Genomic DNA, 20,002 nt, shown 5'->3' with positions numbered 1-20,002 from the left:
CATAGTTGGCCTCCAAAAGCGTGTACGCAAGAGGGGTGCGGGGCAGCTCAATCTCACTCCAGCTACCTCTTCTCCTCGAGGAGTCAGCCAGAGGCCCTTGGGCCCCCATAAGAAGGAGGATCAGCAGGTGTACCCACCCCCACCCACCAAACCGGGGCCATCCAACCAGATGACTCAGGGAGTGTCCGGCCCATCCGAATCCCGTCTTCCTATGATCTCAGCAGCTCCAGTTCCATAGGCCGAGGAGAGTGCCACTGCAACACAACGGAACCCCAAAAGCAGGCCTGGGCCCTCCAGGTCTCGGCCCTCCAGAGGACGCCCGCCAAGGTCATCACAGTCAGGGCTAGCAGTCAGCAGGCTGCCTCCACCTCCGTGTGGATATTGGGGGAGCACCAAGACGTAGCGGCAGGGTTAGGAAAGTTAAGAAGATGTCATTGCACAGCCTGGGAATGGGTGTTAATCACTTGTACATACTAATCACTATTGTCAATAAACTCCCAAGAATGTCTCCCTGCCTATGGTTCCTTGTTCTGATGAGCAGTGTTCGTGTCACTCAGATATGAAACCTTTCTGCACAAGATAAAGACAGGTGTCTCAGTCCAGGGCCTCTTCCCTGTGCTTTGTGCAACCTTCAGACCAAAGTGATGTTCCGGCCTCACACTCCCTGACACATTACTGATGCCTGCACCTTGACTGTGCTTGTCATTGCTGCCAGAATGTCGTGGGCAGGCAGAGTTCCATCATTCTCTCTGTGTGCTCTCAGCACCTTTAAGGTGGGGCTGGCCCCCATCTCTTCAGTATCTGTGACCAGTGACACTGTGTTCTTGAAGGGGTCAGGTGCTGAAGGCAGACAAAGGATCAGTTGCTTTTAAAGTTTCATGGCTGTGTCTCTATGTTATGACCCTGATCACAGAGCGTAAGCAGGAGTCAGAGATTCTCAGAGGCTATGTGAAGATCTATGGAGTGTCCTCACTGCATGTCGTCAGCCTCCTCCTGAAATCAAAACTATTAGGGCCTCCATTGTGTCTCCATGACAGGAACATTCTCACAGAGGGTATTCGCACTGCCGTAAGCCAGACTGGTGTCAAAAGTTCATAGATGCAATGTAAGGATCTTATGGTGTCTCCTCACTGCATGTCGTCATCATCCTCCACAAATCTAACAGCTATGAGGGCCTCCTGAGCACGCCTGCCTTGTCTGGCCAGTGCGAGGGCCTCAACATCGCCTTCGAGGACATCCTCACCCACAACCCATCGGCGTCCTCCTCAGCGGAGGAGACCTCCAGCTCCTCCATCTCCTCCTCAGCCAGCTCCTCTCCCTGTTGCAGCGCCAGGTTGTAAAGGGCGCAGCAGGCAATGACAATGCGTGACACCCTCTGTGGGCTATATTGCAGGGCTCCTCCAGACCGGTCCAGGCACCGGAATCTCATTTTCAGCATCCCGATGGTTTGTTCCACCAAGTTGCAAGTTGCAGCATGAGCCTGGTTATACTGTTGCTCTGCTGCAGTCTGAGGCCGCATGGGTGTCATCAGCCATGGTCTCTGCGGGTAGCCCTTGTCCCCGAGGAGCCAACACTGCAGCCTCTGTGGACCCTGGAAGACTTCAGGGATCTGTGACCAACTGAGGATGCACATTCCCTGGAAACCGTGCGCAGGCCTGCAGGACGTGATTGTGGTGGTCGCACACCAGCTGCAAATTCAGTGATTGGAATCCCTTGCGGTTCACATGATGTTACGATGGAGATCTGAGCACAGTCGATGACACCCTGCACCTGTGGGAAACCTGAGATCTATTGCAAATCCAACCATTCTTGCATCCTGGCTCTCCTGGTCCTGGGCGAAATGCACAAAGCTGTGTGCCCTCGCAAAGATGGCATCCATGACCTCATGGATGCATTTGTGGGTGGAGGCTTGTGATATCCCACAGAGGTCACCTGTGGAGCCCTGAAGGGAGCCAGTGGTTTGGAAATTGAGCACCGCTGTCGCTTTCACAGCCACTGGCAGTGCATGCCCTCCATGTCCCCGTGGGCCAAGATGTGACCGACCAGTCCACTAGACATGTGCAGTCTTCGGCGACACTGGTTCTCAGTCATCTGCAGGAATAAAAGGTGGCGTCTACAGGCTCTGGGTCTAGCTAGGCACCGACCAGCAATGGCCCGTTGTGGCTCTTCAGCAGTGTGTGCGGGAGCCCCAGCTGCCCCTTCTTCCAAAAGGTGCTGCTCCTTCCTCTGCCCAGCCAGATTCCTCAGGCAGTCTCTTCTCAGTCATCTTCGCTCTCTGTAAGCCATGAGGCATACAGCTAGGTCACTAGGTTCCATGCTCCTGATGCACTCCTCCTGCAGGGTGAAAGAGAGAGCTATGTGGCTTTGCATGGGTGTACAAAGTATCTCTCTTGGTTAACTCAGAAGGCCCCTTAACACATTCCAGAGAGTGCAGGCCACCACTTGGATGGCCAGAGATTAGTGCGCTGCAGGGCTGCCCAAAACCTCACCCTCCTCCGCCCCACTCCACCCAACTGATTGGCAGCAGCTTTACCCACTGGACTGCATGCTGTGCTCTCAGCTCAGGCGCAGGCATTCTCCTAACCCACACTGCAAGGCTGCACTGTTAGCTTGAACCATGGGGGAGACTGAAGCAAACCAGGGTGATGACATCGCAAGGGGCTGTGAGAGTCTCCGCCAGTGACTGATCCATCACTTTAGCAAGGAGATTGTACAATGTGCCCAGATGACCAACTGTTCTGCTGTCCACTAAAATGCTCTTACTTTGCAGTCTGTAACTGAGGGCTGAAAAGCTCTGGAGCACTTGGTGGCACTTTGATGCTTCTGCCTTGCTTGACTGAGCAGATAAGCTAAGGGCCCGACTCCAATCGTATCAATGGCTGCGCCTGAACTGTCTCAGCTGCGGAGGGATGGTTTCCCTAAACCGAAGCCACTTCCCTCACCCAGCACCCCCACCCCACACGTGTTTGTGTGCTACCTTCAACCGCAGGCTGCCCTTGACCCACCTCCCCACAAGCGCCTCAACCGCAGAGCAACCCTTACCACCAACACCTCCATCACCCAAATACGCCTCAACCTTGAAGTCCAACAGCCGGTGAGCCGGGCAAGCGCTCCGCAACATTACTGTGCATTCACCTCCAAATTCCCCTCAAAGTGCAGCCCGCCAAGTGCACGCCTTTTATATACCGTTGTGAAACACATCAGTGGGCAATCACGATCCAACCGGGGGGCGGGGGGTGGGGGGGTGGGGGTGGGGGGGTGGGAGGTGTTGTTACGATTCCGGTGGGCTGGGCTTATAATGATATGCAGACGTATTACAATGAGGCTCCCAACGTCCGATGGCGGGATACGCGGTCCATCAGCGGGCAAAGCGGACGACCGCAAACTGGTTTCACGATGTCGTGAAACCGATTTTCGGCCTTCTCGCCATATGGTCCGCTCACGCCACCAAACACGCCCGACGCCAGCGGGCACGGGTGATTCCGCCCTTTGTCTCGTGGAGTTTGCCCACAACTGATGTCAGGCTAACCGGCTGAACACATCTTTGTTTACCGGATTTGATCAATAGAAATAATAAAACCACTTAGAAAAATGTGCGATACGAGCTCCACCTGCTGCTAGATATCATCATGATATGTTGTTTGATGGTATTAACTCAACGACCGCAAAATGACCTAGAAAGTATAAACCTTTCCAAATTCTCATTGAGTGGATAGGAATCAGAAGCGATGTTACATTTTGAATGACAAGACACACTTTGACATAAAGAAAAAGACTCACAATCACAAAGTTCCTCACACAACACCATGACGTCACAGAGCATTTTAAAGCCAACTCAGTACTTTTTTGAATTTTTAAAGCCGTTCTGTAGGAAACGCAGCAGCGAATTTGTACACAGCAAGCTCCCACAAATAAGAATGTTAGAATGACCAGATAATCTGTTCTTTGAGATATTGATCGAGGGATGAACGTTGGCCAGGACACCAAGGATTATTCCCCCGGCTCTTCTTCGAAATAGTGACATTGGTCTCTTACGTCCGCCTGAGAGAGCAGATAGGGCCTTGGCTTAACGCCTCACCTCCAATAGTGCAACAGTAATCCTCAGTACTGCAGCGGAGCGTTAGCCTAGATTTTTGTCTCTGGACTTGCATCCAACACTTTCGGACTTCAAGGTGAGAGTGCTACCCACTGAGCCAGGGCTGACACCATCATACCTGATTTACATCAATAAAAAAGGATTTACCCAGCAATTCTATAAAAATGCCACCAACTTAACGTTTTAATCTGTCTGTTCCCTAAATCTGAAACAAATGAATATTAAGTTACCTCTGTCGGTGAGAGTTGAAAGCTGTTGCTAATCATGTTAACTTTACAGATATACATGTGCAATTTTTTTCCAAGATTTCATTTAAATATTAAGTATATTAAATATAAATATCAGATTCCATAGCTTATTTGGTTAAAATAACATATTGCTAGACTTAAATTTTCCACAAAAATGAACTTTCATAACTTTGAAAGTTTAAGTTTCACAGTGTTGGATATTTTATATCTCGTATCTATGCAGAGGTGACACTCGTTCACGTGTGTGTGTAACATGTTTTATTCACAGTGCTTTAAAATGTCTAATCCATGCTTCAGCTCTGGCTTCCAGCTCTCTCTACAGTTTTGTTTACTTTTCTGAGTCCACACCCAGGCTTAACCAATCAAACACGGCGGGCATCAATTGCAAACAGACTCAAAATTAAACACATTGGACAGAATTTTCTGCCTGTCGGGCGGGCCGTGCGGCTGCGGGCACAGGCGGGCGCAGACCCGATCGCCGCCCACTATCGGGTCCGCGCCGCCATTTTACACGGGCGGGCCAATTAAGGCCTGCCCAGTGTGAAACGCCGTTCCAGAGGGCAGCGGGAGTGGGTGGGCGGCAGCGGGACTGCGATGATCACCGGGTCCCATGGCAACCAATTATTCGTAAATTATTGGAAAAAAGGGGATCGGAAAGAGGGTGGGGATGGAGGAGAGAGTTCATGCTCTAAAATTGTTGAATTCAATGTTAAGTCTGGAAGACTGTAAAGTGCCTAGTCAGAAGATGAGGTGCTGTTCCTCCAGTTTGCGCTGAGCTTCACTGGAACATTGCAGCAGGCCAAGGATGGACACGTGGTCATGAGAGCAAGGTGGTGTGTTGAAATGGCAAGCGACAGGGAGGTCTGGGTCATGCTTGCGGACAGACCGAAGGTGTTCTGCAAAGCGGTCACCCAGTCTGCGTTTGGTCTCTCCAATGTAGAGGAGACCGCATTGGGAGCAGCGAATGCAGTAGACTAAATTGAGGGAAGTGCAAGTGAAGTGCTGCTTCACTTGAAAGGAGTGTTTGGGCCTTTGGACGGTGAGGAGAGCGGAAGTATGGGGCAGGTGTAACACCTTCTGCGGTTGCATGGGAAGGTGCCATGGGAAGGGGGTTGAGGTGCAGGGGGTGATGGAGGAGTGGACCAGGGTGTCCCAGAGGGAACGATCCTTGTGGAATGCCACCGGGCGGGGTGAAGGGAAGATGTGTTTGGTGGTGGCGTCATGCTGGAGTTGGCAGAAATGGCGGAGGATGATCCTTTGAATGCAGAGGCTGGTGGGATGATAAGTGAGGACAAGGGGGACCCTATCATGGTTCTGGGAGGGAGAGTTTTTTTTTTTGTAAAAATATACTTTATTCATAAAATATCTTCAATCACATTCCAAACCATTTCAAACACAACATTACAAGGGTACAATCCAGGTTAAACTTTTACAAAATGTATCACCAGGTGCATCAGTACAAACAGTATTACAATCATTTACAGCCTTTCATTTTGATCTGTACAGCCCGAGGGGCTCTAAACAGTTCCCAGTCTCTCGGTGCGCTGTGGTAGAAAGGTCTTAGACAGCGACCCTTCCCCATTGCGCCTTTGCGGCAGCTGCCCCAAGCTTTAGTGCGTCCCTCAGCACGTAGTCCTGGACTTTGGATTGTGCCAGTCCGCAACAATCGGTCGGGGACAACTCTTTGTGCTGGAAGACCAACAAGTTTCGGGCAGACCAAAGCGCGTCTTTCACCGAGTTGATGATCCTCCAGCTGCAGTTGATGTTTGTCTCGGTGTGTGTCCCTGGGAACAGCCCGTAGAGCACAGAGTCCTGTGTCACAGAACTGCTCGGGATGAACCTCGACAGCAACCACTGCATCTCTCTCCAGACTTTCTTTGCAAAGGCACAATCCACAAGGAGGTGAACAACGGTCTCTTCCCCACCACAGCCACCTCGAGGGCAACGTGCAGAGGGGGTGAGCCTCCTGGCGTGTAGGAAGGATCTGACGGGGAGGGCCTTTCTCACCACCAGCCAAGCTACGTCTTGGTGCTTGTTGGAAAGTTCTGGCGATGAGGCATTCTGCCAAATGACTTTGACAGTCTGCTCGGGGAACCATCCCACAGGGTCCACCCTCTCCTTTTCCCTCAGGGCCTCTAGGACGTTACGTGCTGACCACTGCCTGATGGACTTGTGGTCAAAGGTGTTTTTCTGCATAAATTTTTCCACCAGGGACAGGTGGTACTGCACGGTCCAACTACTTGGAGCGTTCCGCGGCAGCGTGGCCAGACCCATCCTTCGCAACACCGGGGACAGGTAGAACCTCAGCACGTAGTGACACTTGGTGTTTGCGTACTGAGGGTCTACGCACCGCTTGATGCAGCCGCACACAAAGGTGGCCATCAGTATGAGGGCGATGTTGGGCACGTTTTTTCCCCCTTTATCTAGAGGCTTGTACATCGCGTCCCTGCGGACACGATCCATTTTCGACCTCCAGATAAAGCGGAAGATGGCTCGAGTGATCGCCGTCGCGCAGGAGTCTGGAATGGGCCAGATCTGCGCCACGTACAGCAACAGCGAGAGTACCTCACACCTGATGACCAGGTTCTTACCCGCAATGGAGAGGGAGCGTCGCTCCCACATGCCCAGTTTCCTTTTCACCATAGCCACTCGCTCCTTCCAGTTTCTAACGCATGCCCCGGTCCCTCCGAACCATATCCCCAGCACCTTCAGGCCGTCAGCCCTGACAGTGAAGGGGACAAAGGATCGGTCAGCCCAGTTCCCAAAGAACATGGCCTCGCTCTTCCCACGATTTACCTTGGCTCCCGAGGCCAGTTCGAACTGGTCGCAGATGTGCATCAGTCTGCGCACCGACAGGGGATCCGAGCAGAAGATGGCGACGTCGTCCATGTACAGGGAGGCTTTTACCTGAGTGCCTCCACTGCCTGGGATCGTCACTCCTCCTATGCCCGGATCCTTCCTGATGGACTCGGCAAAGGGTTCTATGCAGCACACGAAAAGGACAGGCGAGAGAGGACAGCCCTGCCTGACTCCAGATTTAATCGGAAAGCTATCTGTTTCCCACCCATTGATTGAGACTGCGCTACTGATGTTAGTGTAGAGCAGTTGGATCCAATTTCGAATTCCCTCCCCAAACCCCATTTTGGAGAGCACATCCCCCATGTAGGTGTGCGATATTCTGTCAAAGGCCTTCTCCTGATCCAAGCTGATGAGGCAGGTATCCACACCCCTGTCCTGTACATAGGCAATCGTATCCCTGAGCAGCACCAGGCTGTCAGAGATCTTCCTGCCTGGCACAGAGCAGGTCTGGTCAGGGTGAATCACCAATTCCAGAGCGGATTTGACCCGGTTGGCGATGACCTTGGACAGAATCTTATAGTCCACATTCAACAGTGAAATGGGTCGCCAATTTCTAATTTCCTCCCTTTCCCCCTTGTGCTTGTAGATGAGGGTGATGATGCCTTTCCTCATGGATTCTGAAATGCTACCGGCCAGGAGCATACTCTCGTACACTCCTAGCAGGTCTGGGCCGATCAAGTCCCACAGAGCCGAATACAACTCCGCCGGCAAGCCATCGCTTCCGGGGGTTTTACTCTTCTCGAAGGACTCGAGGGCCTTAGTCAGTTCATCAGGAGTTAGCGGTTTGTCCAGGCTCTCCCGCGTACTGTGGTCTAAGACCTCCGTGATAGAGGACAGGAAGGACTGGGAGGCCGTGCTGTCCGTGGGCTTCACGTCATACAATCCGGCATAAAAGGATTTGCTGATCCTCAGAATGTCGGACCGTGATGACTTTACTGAGCCGTCTTCTTCCTTCAGGCTGCTGATCACAGAGCGCTCTCTGTGTACCTTTTGGAAGAAGAAACGTGAGCACGTCTCATCCTGCTCCACGGAGCGGACTCTGGAACGGAAGATGATCTTGGAGGCCTCCGAGGCAAAGTGCGAGGCTTGCTGGCCCTTCACCTCTTGGAGCTCCTCCTTGACATCGACCCCCATCGACTGCAGCCGGAGCAGATTCTGCATCTTTTCTGGAGTCGGGACATTTCCCTCTGTTCCTTTCTAGCTTTCTGGGTGCCTTTGAGGATGAAAAACCTCTTGATGCTTCCCTTGATCGCTTCCCACCAGTGTGTCAGGGACTCAAAGAGGGGTTTCACGGTTCTCCAACCTTTGTAATCCCTCTTGAGCTCCTCAATGTTCTCTGGGGTCAGCAGTTGCACATTTAGCTTCCATGCCCCCCTGCCCACCCTCAGGTCCTTCTCCAAGTGGCAGTCCGCCAGTAGGAGGCAGTGGTCAGAGAAGAACACCGGCTTGACCTCGGTGGATCTGACTGTGAATGCACGGGACACAAACAGGAAGTCTATCCTGGAACGAATGGACCCGTCTGGCCGCGACCAGGTGTATCTACGCTGCGCTCCGTCTGCAGGGTTGCTGAAGACGTCGTGCAGCTTGGCATCCTTAACTGTTTCCATCAGGGATCTGGACGTAGCGTCCAATCTGCTGCCGGCCCTGCCGGATCGTCCAGCCGCATCGATGATGCAGTTGAAGTCCCCGCCCAGAATGACCGGCCTGGAGGTCGCCAGCAGCAGTGGGAGCTGCTGAAAAACCTCCAGCCGCTCAGCCCCTTGTGCCGGGCCATACACGTTAATTAACCAGAGTGGAGCGTTCTTGTACATTACGTCTGCTACGAGGAGTCGCCCGCCCACCACCTCCTTGACCTCGGAGATGGTGAAGTTGCCTCCCCGCAGCAGAATACCCAGGCCGGAGGAACGAGAGTCGTTTCCGCCCGACCAGATCGATGGCCCGTGGGACCACCATCGTGACCATTGCCTGTAGGAGCTGAGGTGCGGTATCGCACACTCCTGAAGAAACAACAGGTCAGCTTTGACCTTGGCTAGGTAGTCCAAGGTCGCAACACATCGCGTAGTAGATTTAATGCTACGCACATTTATGGATACAATCTTTAAACCCATTTTAAAGCATTTATTCTCCTACCAAACCCACTGTCTCTGAGAGTCCCAGACCTTTAGTCTGCTCCTTCATACCCGTAGTGAGCTCAAATTCCTTCACTTTGGATGGGCTGAGGTAGATCTCCTTGGCCGTGTTCTGCTCCGGTGGCATCTGGAGGTTCACGTAGAGAGTGGGTTTTGAGATGACCTTTGCTGGAGAAGCTTCTCCAAAACTCACCCCCTCTGGGGTGTTGCTGTTCCCGGCTTCCTGGAGCTGGGGTGCGATGATTGCCTCACTGCTCCCAGATTCCAGGGGCTGTGGTGCACTGGCCTCCTCAGGTTGCAGGCAAAGTTGGGGTGCGCTGGTCTCCTTGTTGTCTCCAATTTTCTGGAGCTCGGGTGTCTCGTCCTCCAACGCCCTGGAGCTTTGCCGCCTCTTCTGTCGGTGCCGCCCTGGCACTTCATCATCCGAAGAGCTGCTGCCCTTGTCATCCGTGTCGGATGGGAGACGCCTCTTGCCGCTTCTCTGGGAAACGCCTTTGCTTCTTCTTCGCTCCCTCTTACTTTTCTTGTTCTTCACCGTCCGCCACTCCCCCTGCTGCTTTTCCACTGCTGCCTCCTCCTCCATTGATTCGCTGTCCTGAGGACTGGGAGGTACAGGGGGTAGTGCTGCTGATTGGCTCTCTGTTGCCTCAATCTCTTTCTCCACCTTGTCTCTCTCTGTGTCCTCCTTTGTCCCGTTGAGCTCCCTGGGGGCCTTGGTGGTTGGAGTGACACGAAACATTTCTTCTGCTTCCCCCTGGTCGGCTTTGGCTGCCTGTGCGTAAGTACGGCAGCGTTTGGGGCAGGTCCTGTAGAGGTGACCTGCCTCGCCACACAGGTTGCAGCACTTGGCCTGTTTGCAGTCTTTTGTCTGGTGCCCTTCCTGTTTGCAGATCTTGCAGAGGGAGGCGCTGCAGTTGGCCGCCACATGACCAGCCTTGCCGCATGAGCGACAATGCTTGGGTTGCCCAGTGTAGACCAGGTAGCCACGGTTTCCCCCGATAGCGAAACTGGAAGGAGGGTGGAAAATGGCTCCCTTACCATCGGTCTTTAGCGTGACCTTAAACAGGCGTTTGCCTGTCCAGATCCCCAAGTCGTCTCGAATCTCGGTGCCGCTCCTCACCTTATCGAAGTACCTGGTGAGGAAGGTGACCACGTCGGCGACAGGGACGAAGGGGTTGTACACATGCACCATCACCACACGTTCCCGTTGCAACGGCAGAGAAAAGTGCGGCTCCGCCGTCAGGATCTTCATCTCCGGCAGGTCTATCTTCTCCTCGAACACCCTCAGGAGCCGGACGCAGTCTGCCACCCGCTTGAACGTCACGTCGAAATAACCACCTTTGCGGGAGTCATGCAGGGTGAAGATCTCCGGAACTTGGAAGCCGCACGCCTTCAACAGGATCCTCCTGGTGAAGAAGCCCCGATCCATAGGTGATCCTCCTTCGCTGTGGTTCACCGTGACTCGGACGGTGATAGGTAACCCACGGTATGGATTTGGATTGCGATTGGTTATAGCCCTTCCATCCCGACCTTGCCTTGGCAGGACCATGGTGTCGCCCCTGCAACACTTGATCTTAGCCAAAAGGCCGAGAAGCGATCTGGGAGGGCGAGTTTTTTTTTTTTTTTTTTTGTAAAAATATACTTTATTCATAAAAATCTTCAATCACATTCAAAACCATTTCAAAAACAACATTACAAGGGTACAATCCAGGTTAAACTTTTACAAAATGTATCACCAGGTGCATCAGTACAAACAATATTACAGTCATTTACAGCCTTTCATTTTGATCTGTACAGCCCGAGGGGCTCTAAACAGTTCCCAGTCTCTCGGTGCGCTGTGGTAGAAAGGTCTTAGACAGCGACCCTTCCCCATTGCGCCTTTGCGGCAGCTGCCCCAAGCTTTAGTGCGTCCCTCAGCACGTAGTCCTGGACTTTGGATTGTGCCAGTCCGCAACAATCGGTCGGGGACAACTCTTTGTGCTGGAAGACCAACAAGTTTCGGGCAGACCAAAGCGCGTCTTTCACCGAGTTGATGATCCTCCAGCTGCAGTCGATGTTTGTCTCGGTGTGTGTCCCTGGGAACAGCCCGTAGAGCACAGAGTCCTGTGTCACAGAACTGCTCGGGATGAACCTCGACAGCAACCACTGCATCTCTCTCCAGACTTTCTTTGCAAAGGCACAATCCACAAGGAGGTGAACAACGGTCTCTTCCCCACCACAGCCACCTCGAGGGCATCGTGCAGAGGGGGTGAGACTCCTGGCGTGTAGGAAGGATCTGACGGGGAGGGCCTTTCTCACCACCAGCCAAGCTACGTCTTGGTGCTTGTTGGAAAGTTCTGGCGATGAGGCATTCTGCCAAATGACTTTGACAGTCTGCTCGGGGAACCATCCCACAGGGTCCACCCTCTCCTTATCCCTCAGGGCCTCTAGGACGTTACGTGCTGACCACTGCCTGATGGACTTGTGGTCAAAGGTGTTTTTCTGCATAAATTTTTCCACCAGGGACAGGTGGTACGGCACGGTCCAACTACTTGGAGCGTTCCGCGGCAGCGTGGCCAGACCCATCCTTCGCAACACCGGGGACAGGTAGAACCTCAGCACGTAGTGACACTTGGTGTTTGCGTACTGAGGGTCTACGCACCGCTTGATGCAGCCACACACAAAGGTGGCCATCAGTATGAGGGCGATGTTGGGCACGTTTTTTCCCCCTTTATCTAGAGGCTTGTACATCGCGTCCCTGCAGACACGATCCATTTTCGACCTCCAGATAAAGCGGAAGATGGCTCGAGTGATCGCCATCGCGCAGGAGTGTGGAATGGGCCAGACCTGCGCCACGTACAGCAACAGCGAGAGTACCTCACACCTGATGACCAGGTTCTTACCCGCAATGGAGAGGGAGCGTCGCTCCCACATGCCCAGTTTCCTTTTCACCATAGCCACTCGCTCCTTCCAGTTTCTAACGCATGCCCCGGTCCCTCCGAACCATATCCCCAGCACCTTCAGGCCGTCAGCCCTGACAGTGAAGGGGACAAAGGATCGGTCAGCCCAGTTCCCAAAGAACATGGCCTCGCTCTTCCCACGATTTACCTTGGCTCCCGAGGCCAGTTCGAACTGGTCGCAGATGTGCATCAGTCTGCGCACCGACAGCGGATCCGAGCAGAAGACGGCGACGTCGTCCATGTACAGGGAGGCTTTTACCTGAGTGCCTCCACTGCCTGGGATCGTCACTCCTCTTATGCCCGGATCCTTCCTGATGGACTCGGCAAAGGGTTCTATGCAGCACACAAAAAGGACAGGCGAGAGAGGGCAGCCCTGCCTGACTCCAGATTTAATCGGAAAGCTATCTGTTTCCCACCCATTGATTGAGACTGCGCTACTGATGTTAGTGTAGAGCAGTTGGATCCAATTTCGAATTCCCTCCCCAAAGCCCATTTTGGAGAGCACATCCCCCATGTAGGTGTGCGATATTCTGTCAAAGGCCTTCTCCTGATCCAAGCTGATGAGGCAGGTATCCACACCCCTGTCCTGTACATAGGCAATCGTATCCCTGAGCAGCGCCAGGCTGTCAGAGATCTTCCTGCCTGGCACAGAGCAGGTCTGGTCAGGGTGAATCACCAATTCCAGAGCGGATTTGACCCGGTTGGCGATGACCTTGGACAGAATCTTATAGTCCATATTCAACAGTGAAATGGGTCGCCAATTTCTAATTTCCTCCCTTTCCCCCTTGTGCTTGTAGATGAGGGTGATGATGCCTTTCCTCATGGATTCTGACATGCTGCCGGCCAGGAGCATACTCTCGTACACTTCTAGCAGGTCTGGGCCGATCAAGTCCCACAGAGCCGAATACAACTCCGCCGGCAGGCCGTCGCTTCCGGGGGTTTTACTCTTCTCGAAGGACTCGAGGGCCTTAGTCAGTTCGTCAGGAGTTAGCGGTTTGTCTAGGCTCTCCCGCGTACTGTGGTCTAGGACCTCCGTGATAGAGGACAGGAAGGACTGGGAGGCCGTGCTGTCCGTGGGCTTCACGTCATACAGTCCGGCATAAAAGGATTTGCTGATCCTCAGAATGTCGGACCGTGATGACTTTACTGAGCCGTCTTCTTCCTTCAGGCTGCTGATCACAGAGCGCTCTCTGTGTACCTTTTGGAAGAAGAAACGTGAGCACGTCTCATCCTGCTCCACGGAGCGGACTCTGGAACGGAAGATGATCTTGGAGGCCTCCGAGGCAAAGTGCGAGGCTTGCTGGCCCTTCACCTCTTGGAGCTCCTCCTTGACATCCACCCCCATCGACTGCAGCCGGAGCAGATTCTGCATCTTTTCCTGGAGTCGGGACATTTCCCTCTGTTCCTTTCTAGCTTTCTGGGTGCCTTTGCGGATGAAAAACCTCTTGATGCTTCCCTTGATCACTTCCCACCAGTGTGTCAGGGACTCAAAGAGGGGTTTCACGGTTCTCCAACCTTTGTAATCCCTCTTGAGCTCCTCAATGTTCTCTGGGGTCAGCAGTTGCACATGATCTGGGAGGGCGAGTTACTTTGGCAACTCTGGTGAGATCATTGAACCTCTTTCGGTCCTGGGAGCTAAACTCCTAGCATTAACTCCCTCTGCAACCTCTTTCAACTTGTGGTGGAGGTTTCTTCAATGCTTTCTACCTCCTCCTTCAGACCAGCATATCTACCAGGACCTCCAAGATGGCATCAGAGAACATGGGTGCCTTCTCTGAACCTCTTCCATGTATTTCCATATTCATAAGTATTTCTCTGTTGCCTGCAGCCAGAGTGCGTCGCCCCTTTTAAGTAATTTTGGCTGCCTTTAAGTGTCTTCAGTGCAGCCCAACTGCTTGCCTTCCAGCCTCAATAGGCAAGTAGCCGATGAATAATGCAGATAGCGCTGGCTAATTACCCACCAAGTTCAGGACCACATAAATAGCTGTGTAGAACAAGCCTCACCATCCTTTGCATTCATTGAAAGATACAATTGGATTTTCTGGGCCTGAGTTTTTCTAATCAAAGTGTAAACAACAAAACAAAGGCGTCTTTGAATAAAGACAGAGACTGAACTTTCTCCCTTAGCTGTGACAGAGAAATACTGCCAAGCTCACGATGGCTGTCGTGAACAGCTCACTAGGTCATATCATGTGCAGAAGGATAGAAGGTTATACACCCATCACATGAAATTAACATCTTTACTGTGTGTCAAATTGCAGGGAGTTTGAAGACGACAGCTGTGGAACAACTTGAGTCAAGAGAAATGTTGACAGACTTTTTACTCCAACTTAAAGCCAAATTAATAATGACAACCTGGTATATATTCCAGTCAAACAACCAGTTTTAATGCTTAATGCCAAGGGATGTCTTTATACTAGTGTCAATTTTATGGATTATTGCACCATTTTGTATTAAGCCCCTAAAGCAAACCACACACAACTCTACTGCAGAGCAACAGCCTTCACAAGTCACAAGGAAGCCTGGTCTTGAGGTTAAATCAGAGACTTCAGATGGTTGACTCTCTTAGCAGAATAGTTACCCAGGAAAAGTTAGAAGGATTAAAACTACTTATAAATCCTCGGTAACTATAGCACTGACCACCACCCCACCGCCCCCCACCCACCCCACTGGAACCTCCTACTCCCCCCACCCCAACTACCACCCCACCCCTGACTACTCCGCCACCACAGTCCTGACTACCCTCCCTGGCCCGCCGACTATCGCCTCACCTCCCGACTAAGCTCCAACTCCCCCAACGCCCCAACCACCCAACTGACCCCCCGACAACCCCCTGACCACCCAACCACCTAATAACCCCCCGCCCCCCGATCATCTAACCACCCCCCCCCACCAACTCCATCCGACCAACCTTTCCCTGCCCAACCATCTGACCCCGCTGCCTGCCCCCGCCCACACCCAAACACCCAACCCTGGCCACCATCCCACCCTTGACCACCCAGCCCCGGCCACAACCCCACCTGACCACATCGTCCTTCCGACCACCCTATTCCCTCACCCACTTACTTACACACTGACCTTCTCCCTGGCTTCTCAGTGGCTGGGACCTTTAAATCTACCCAGTTTACACCAACTAGCACCGTAAAAAGAGGATGTGGCTTCACTTCCCCCAGTGCTGCTGACCTGCATTGGAAGGCTCTGGAACAAAGTACACTGCACATTTCTCACAAGGTCCAGGTCGAAAGTCTGGGCAAGGAATGTGCAGCTCCTGACCAAGGTAAGTATAAAGGAGCGGAGTGGCAATCCAAACTGTGATTGCCACTCCTTGGAAGCTCTGGTCCATTGGTTCACAGTCAGAATTGGTACAGAATTAATCAGACCCATCAAGGATAAAACTAGAGCAAAGGTTAGTGTTAAAAATGAGCACGCATTAAAGATCAAAGTTTGCATTCTTTTGCTCTGTGTCAATACTCTACACAAATGCACGACTTAACATTGATGATAAAACACAGCACTCCACACAGATTCAAAGAGTTTAATTCCCAGTGGTAATAACTCAGCTTGGCACTTTCCCTCTCCCGTCACAGGGAATAAATCAAGAGACGCTGACGAGCATTCTCCTTATATTTTTATGAATTACACAAGTTTTCAGGTTCATGTGTTTACTACATAATAAACTGAATGGCTTTCATCAAGTGACCACACATCAGCTCAATGGGTAGCATTTTAGCCTCGTGAGTCAGGAGGTTGTGGGTTCAAGTCCCACTCCAAAGACTTGAGCGCAAAACCTAGTTTGACGCTCCAGTGCAGGCCTGAAGGAGTGTTACACTGGCAGAGGTGAGATGTTAAACCATGTTCCCGCTTACCCTCTCAAGTGGCCATACCAAATCGCAAGTCATTATTCTGAGGAACAGTAGTGCCACTGTCCCGCCTGAGTATTTATCCTGCAATCAAAATCACTAAAAACAGAAGGTCTGGTCATTATCACTTTGCTGTTTGTGGGATCTTACTTTCTACAACATGGCTGCCGCATTTCCTACATTGCAGCAGTGACTACACTCCAAAAGGTATTTCACTGTGCTTTGGGATGTCTGAGATTGTTGAAAGGCACTGTATAAACATACGATTTTCTTTCATCGTATAGTACTACCACATTATACAGCACATTGCGCACAATGGAATGCACTCACTACAAGCAACTGGGCACTGTGATTACCCTCTGCAACCATGGGTTAGGGAGGGAAGAATCAGACACTGCTCCCACTCTTGTTCACTGTCAAGTGACTTTTGCTTGTGCAGAGAGAGGGTGGAGTCAGGCTTAACTGTGACGCTCCTGCACACAATCAGCCGACACACATATGATGAATGGCCACTTGAACAAGGAGTCCCGGAACCCTAATGTAGGAGGTAACAGCTTCCGAAGCACAGGATTTGCACAGGAGAGAAAATTAACAACTTAAAACAAAAATAGATTCTGGAGAAGAGCTGCAGCAAATGTTTTTTATTTATTTATTTTATCGTGTCCACAGACAGTCTATACATGGCCCAGCCAGAACTGGACACATTTTTGCGCCTTGTTGTTGAATTCAGCAAGATCTGCAACAGTGCAGGGTTCCTCTAGCGATAGGCATTGCAGGAGGTGTTGCATAGTCTGTAAAGGTAAACCTAAGTGTGATGCTTTCCAGGAGAGATGAATGCCCGATCTACATTCACTTTTTAAAAAGACATAAATTTTTCAAAGAATCACTCCTTTAAAATGTCTTAAATATGTCTCCAAAGCAAAGTTACATCAACATAAACATTTTTGGGTTAAGGACAGATGCTCCATTCACTCGCCTGGTGTCTCCTCTGACAGAAGCACACTGGCTACCAGCTGAAGCGTCTGTAGGGTGTGATGAGGAGACTTATCCTGAAATATTAAACTGCGTTTCTCCTTCAGATGTTGACTGAACTGCCGTACATTTGTTTATTTTTCCCTGAGAATTCGATTCATTTTCTGAATGACTCTTATTATGACAATAAAATCTCACAATACTGATTGGTGGAACAGGCCCTACAAGCCTTCGAGATCCCTGCGTTCCTCCAATTCTGGCCTCTTGCACACGTCTGATTTTAATTGCTCCACCATTGGTGGCCTCGCTTTCAGCCGCCTTGATCCTAAACTCTGAAGTTCCCTCCTTAAACTTCCCACCTCTCTATCCCTCTCTTGTCTTTTAAGATACTCTTAAAAACCATTCACCTTTGGTCCAGCTTTCCTGATTTCACCTTCTATAGCTCAGTTTCAAAAAAAGTTAAAAATGTTTTTTTTAATTTGCATCTTGTTAAGCACCTTGGGAGCATTTTACGATGTTAAGTGTGCTACATAAATGTTACTTGTTGTTGTTGTTGAGGGGCTGAATGGCCTGCTCCTGTATCCTATATGTTCCAAATGTGTCAAATGACACAGTCTACTGATAGAACTGCTTTAATACAAGATTCACGGGATGTGGGCTTCGCTGGCTGGGCCAGCATTTATCGACCATCCCTAGTTGCCCTTGAGAAGGTGGCAGTGAGCTGCCTTCTTGAACCGCTGCAGTCCATGTGGTGTAGGCACACCCACAGTGCTCTTAGGGAGGGAGTTCCAGGATTTTGACCCAGTGACAGTGAAGGAACGGCGATATATTTCCAAGTCAGGATGGTGAGTGACTTGATGGGGAACTTCCAGGCGGTGGTGTTCCCATCTATCTGCTGCCCTTGTTAAGTAAACACTGATCAGTTAACAGTGGTGGGTTGAATTGCATTTGTTTTGTTTATGCATCTGCAATGGGATAGACAGACTGGATGCAGGGATGATGTTTCCTCTGGCTGGGGGGTCTAGAACAAGACGTCACAGTCTTGGGATACGGGACAGGCCATTTAGGACTGAGATGAGAAGGAACTTCTTCACTGAGAGGGTGGTGAACCTGTGGAATTCTCTACCATAGAAGGCTGGGGAGGGCAAGTCACTGAATATATTTAAGAAGGAAATAGATAGATTTCTAGACTCTAGAGGCGTTAAGGGGTATGGGGAGAGAGCGGGAGTATGGCGATAGAAGATCGGCTATGATTGCATTAAATGGCGGAGCAGACTCAAGGGGCCGAATGGCCTACTCCTGCTCCCATTTTCGATGTTTCTATGAGACATTTATTCGCAATCCCTCTAAGTTGCATTGCCATTCTACAGTCCGTGTGGGCCATACACAAGACGGCCCCTTTAAATTATTGCCTGCGTTTGGCCGCGCACTAAAATTTAAAGGAGCCGTGCACTAAAATAAAACGCCTGAACACTGGGGGAAAAAAAGTTACAGGGAACGTTGTTTGCAATGCCGCATTCCATTTTCACAAGGGTAATTAGATCAAAGCCTCAGCAATTCTCAATGGAACTGAAACACATTATCCCTGCTTGTTTAGTCATGCTAGCATTAAGTTCTCAAACTTAAAGATGGGAATGGTCAGTACAAACTTACTCATCGATTTATTGCACTGCTGGGGTGTGAGAGCTTACTGCTGATAATTCTGATGGCTGGCTTTCCTGCTTTGCTGAACAACATTTCAGAGCGTGAAGTGGTTTCATTTGAGTGTTTTTGAAGATTAGGGTGTCACTATCACTTTGTCCTTTTGAAAGGAATGCATGAGAAGGCAGGCATGGGGGGAAAAAAAGAAGCGTTGACTCCTTATGTAAAGCCACTTCATTCAAAATACCACAAGATATGCCTGCAATCCAAACTAATTTGTCACAGAGATAAGCTGCGGCAATTAAGAAGAAAATTGTGGGTAGACAGCGCCAGACGGAGCTGCAAAGCCCCATGTAGTTGAAGAGCTTGCTGTCAACTCAGCATGCAGACTCACACAAAAAGGGACGAGACTCAAGAAGCTGTACTTAGCCGGAGTCTAAAGAGAAGGGGCACACATTGTGGAGAACACGCAAGAGAAAAAAAGGCCATTTTATTTAGAAAATTAAAGTATCAACAAATCTAACTGAAGGCAAAAGTAAAGGAAAATACTCTATCAAATTTACCAAAAGAACTTTATTTTATTTTACCTGTGCAAATTATTCTGTTGAAGAACTTCAGGGCCACAAATGCTGGAGATCTTTACATTCAGTTCCACAGACAAAGGTTGTTGGTGCAAATGCAGTTATTGGAGTGTCAAAAAATCCTTCAAATTGCAGCTGATAAACGAACAGCAAAAAATTCCCTGAAGGTAAAGTTGGTTGTAATTTTAGAATGGAGGAGGGCCGGGTTGGACTGGTTTCAGCTCACTGCAGCTGGTATCCTGTAGTAACTGGGAGTGAATCCTTCTCAGCACACATGGATAAGTCTGACTGCCCTGGGTTTGCCATCATGTGATGGCCAATTAACAGCAAATCGTGCATTTGATTGCCACATTGACTATTCCCTGTATAACCAGCCCTATTGGCCCATAGGCTGGTAGACCGGGGATGATGGATTAGAAGTTACACACGACTTTGGGGAGCAAATAGCTTTCAAGTGCCTCAGCTCTTCCTCAGCAAACTGAAAGCTTTACAGTTAACACAGTCGAGCAAAAGTGTGAAAAGTTAAACCTCGTAGGCGCCCTTCATTTTCAAAAACTTTTATTTCTGAGTCGGAAGGATGTTTGTGCAGATGTGCTTAATTGCTCAGTGTACCAGATGCATACATAGCCACAGCTTCATGGAACCAGTGGAGAGGAAAGGAGCCAATACAAGTAAAG

The 20,002-nt window shown here is 50.6% G+C and overlaps 1 protein-coding gene across 2 annotated transcripts in view; it reads right to left on the bottom strand.

The window, feature by feature from the left end:
- The window catches only part of oca2 (oculocutaneous albinism II), a 573,569-nt gene extending 553,913 nt beyond the window's left edge, over positions 1 to 19,656 (bottom strand). For both annotated transcript variants that reach the window (XM_078544815.1, XM_078544816.1), the window contains exon 1: positions 19,332 to 19,656. The gene's annotated coding sequence lies outside the window, so the exon portion shown is untranslated. The remainder of the gene's footprint in view (positions 1 to 19,331) is intronic.
- Positions 19,657 to 20,002: the final 346 nt, after the last annotated feature.

The sequence above is a fragment of the Cetorhinus maximus genome, chromosome 7 (genome assembly GCF_964194155.1).
Source record: "Cetorhinus maximus chromosome 7, sCetMax3.hap1.1, whole genome shotgun sequence".
Classification (NCBI taxonomy): Eukaryota; Metazoa; Chordata; class Chondrichthyes; order Lamniformes; family Cetorhinidae; genus Cetorhinus; species Cetorhinus maximus.
The sequence above is the reverse complement of the archived record's forward strand: the minus strand, read 5'-3'. Positions and strand labels throughout refer to the sequence as shown.